The following is a 3,565-nucleotide window of genomic DNA, read 5'->3' on the forward strand; positions in this document are numbered from 1 at the left end:
TGAGAGAAAGTATCTTAGTCACTTCCAGGCAGATGGGGTCAATATATATGTATATATATATTATTTCTTGGGATATCTGAACTGAATTTGGCAGATTTCCTTACTTGGAAACAAGGTAAAGACTTGCACCAAATGGGCTCTAGGAATAAAATAAACCAACAAAGCATGTGGAGTCTCACACCTCCAAGGGGGCTGTGCGACTAACACAATATAACAGCTGTGTCAGGCTTGAGTTTTGTTTTATTTTTAAATGAAACAGGCTAAAGATTATGTGAAGATTTTTCAAATGAATCATGTATCTGGCTAAATTATTTTTTTTTCCCCTCTGGCAAGAATATACTTTTTTTTTTCTTAAAATGTGGTAATGCCCTCAAATGGAATTAGGCATATTTCCAAGATACGGCAAGGTCCTAATGTCCAGGTAACGTAGTTTAAACTGATGAACTATTTAGAAAGATTCATTTTTAAAAATAATACTTTTAAAGTGTACAGTTTCCAAAAGTGAAGCAGGCACCATTTTATGTTCACTATGGGGCTAAAAAAAAGACGTTTTCCTTTAAATTGTGGAATCTTACAAAAGGTATCATTTAATCTGTGCTTGATATCTGTGTGTATGTGCTCAGTCATGTCTGACTCTTTGCAACCCCATGTTCTGTAGATCGTCAGGCTCCTCTGTCCATGGGATTTTCCAGGCTAGAATACTGGAGTGGGTTGCCATTTCCTTCTCCCCAGGGATCTTCCCCCACACAGGGATTGTATCTGTATCTCCTGCATCTCCTGCATTGGCGAGTGGATTCTTTACCAGTGCGCCATCTGGGAATCATATGCTTGCTATATACACATGACCTGATAAAATTGCTAGAAGGGACTTCACTTCTGAATTGAAGAAAATGTATGTAAATAATCAAAGTGTGCATTATAGTAAACAAAGTGTACATAGATAATCAAAATTCTTACTTTGTATATTCAGCCCTTTCCAAAGAGAGCATGTTAGTGATAATATGTACATATTCTTGTTGCTCATAAGCAACTAGATTTCTTTGCCTTGTTAAAATCTACTTTAATGATAGCTGAAGAGCATTAGTCGTTGGTTAAGGCAGATTATCCATCAGGATGACAATATCACAATATCACAGTCCTTCCTCTAAGAGAAGCAGAGCTGACATAAGGGCTCTTTTGGCCTATTTATTTCAACAAAAATTCCCTTCTTGTATTTTCTGTGATTTACAAATTTATAACTAATTTTCTATTTTACTTCCTTACTATCTCATTGAATCAGACCATGATGGAATGTGGTTGTTGATGTCCTTTAGTAGTCTACTGGGTGGTATTTTTTTTTGTAGTGAAAATTATACAGTTAAGTTTCATAATAAAATGGGAGCAATTGGAAAAAATTGCATACGGGAAATTCTCACAAAGTATATTATTTCCTTTTCAAGTTGACTGTCTTAACATTATTAGACTGATTATTATTCAGTTCTTTGAATTTAAGTTGAATAAACTGAAAACTGAAAACAGATAAATGTTCATATTAAATAGTTCATTGCAATGATGTGTGAATGTGATTTTCCCCCCTTGGTAATTCACAGTTCAATAAACTGTGCAAAACTGCAATGAACAGTTGTGCAGTAAAGAAACATTCCCGTCAATAATTGCATGTACATCTGTCAAATGTTGCTTTAGATGATTTGTGTGTCCGACTTCCATGGCATCAGTTCAGTTCAGTTCAGTCACTCAGTCATGTCCGACTCTTTGTGACCCCATGAATCGCAGCACGCCAGGCCTCCCTGTCCATCACCAACTCCTGGAGTTCACTGAGACTCACGTCCATCGAGTCAGTGATGCCATCCAGCCATCTCATCCTCTGTCGTCCCCTTCTCCTCCTGCCCCCAATCCCTCCCAGCATCAGAGTCTTTTCCAATGAGTCAACTCTTTGCATGAGGTGGCCAAAGTACTGGAGTTTCAGCTTTAGCATCATTCCTTCCAAAGAAATCCCAGGGCTGATCTGCTTCAGAATGGACTGGTTAGATCTCCTTGCAGTCCAAGGGACTCTCAAGAGTCTTCTCCAACACCACAGTTCAAAAGCATCAATTCTTCGGCGATCAGCCTTCTTCACAGTCCAACTCTCACATCCATACATGACCACAGGAAAAACCATAGCCTTGACTAGACGGACCTTTGTTGGCAAAGTAATGTCTCTGCTTTTCAGTATTCTGTCTAGGTTGGCCATAACTTTCCTTCCAAGGAGTAATTGTCTTTTAATTTCATGGCTGCAGTCACCATCTGCAGTGATTTTGGAGCCCCCCAAAAATAAAGTCTGACACTGTTTCCACTGTTTCCCCATCTATTTGCTATGAAGTGATGGGACCAGATGCCATGATCTTCGTTTTCTGAATGTTGAGTTTTAAGCCAACTTTTTCACTCTCCTCTTTCACCTTCATCAAGAGACTTTTTAGTTCCTCTTCACTTTCTGCCATAAGGGTGGTGTCATCTGCATATCTGAGGTTATTGATATTTCTCCCAGCAATCTTGATTCCAGCTTGTGCTTCTTCCAGCCCAGCGTTTCTCATGATGTACTCTGCATATAAGTTAAATAAGCAGGGTGACAATATACAGCCTTGACGTACTCCTTTTCCTATTTGGAACCAGTCTGTTGTTCCACGTCCAGTTCATAAACTGGCACATTTACCCTAGATGAAACCTTCAAGGGGATTTTATCAATTAAAAAAAACTGTCAGTATTGCCAGACTTTATGGTCACCCATATTTTATTTTTAACAAGATTCACCTACAGCAAATATTATAAATGTTTTACCATTTATATATACCAAACTGAAAGCTGTGCCAAAAAGTAAGATAATGGAGAAGAAACAAGTCTTTTGTTTTTGACATTTTTCACATGAAAACATGATTTCTAATCTACAGATAAAAGGCTATCTCCATGATATTTAGAAACTCTTAAAAGTTTGGTTTTAAAATTGATTGATATTTAAAACAATTCTCACGCTTATTATAATGAACCAGGAATTCTAGGGAAAAAAAAAAGCATGGAGGGTGGCAATTATGCGATGACTTCTTAATATTCCAAGGGGTAAATTTTTCCCCCCAAAATGGCAGAAAAGAAAAAAAAGAAAAGTAATCAGTCTATCATATTAACCCTGAAGAGCTCCCCTTGATTGACTGCAATGCTATTTTCAGTTTCATACTTTTATTTTATAATGAACTCCCACAAGAAGTAGTTTTGGCCATGTTTCCAAATACATACAAGCACATTTTCTGCTATACTCACACCATGGATACAATAGAGAACATCAAGTTCTGGATGATCCAGAAGCAAAAGGACTGCCTCTTTGAGGTCAGTCAGATTCATAATCTGGTGGCCTTAATCCCCAAATCCTTCTGGGTTTCCAAATATTAATTATGTTGTGACTTTTTAGTAAGTCCTTTCTAAACACCTGACATTCAAGTTTTTCAGGTCTCCTAACTCATGCTCTCCCACCTTCCAAAAGCTGTCTACTCTTTCTCTTTTTAGTTGGCTTAGCAAGTTTCATTAACATGCAAAATTT

Source organism: Bos javanicus, chromosome 8 (genome assembly GCF_032452875.1).
Source record: "Bos javanicus breed banteng chromosome 8, ARS-OSU_banteng_1.0, whole genome shotgun sequence".
Classification (NCBI taxonomy): Eukaryota; Metazoa; Chordata; class Mammalia; order Artiodactyla; family Bovidae; genus Bos; species Bos javanicus.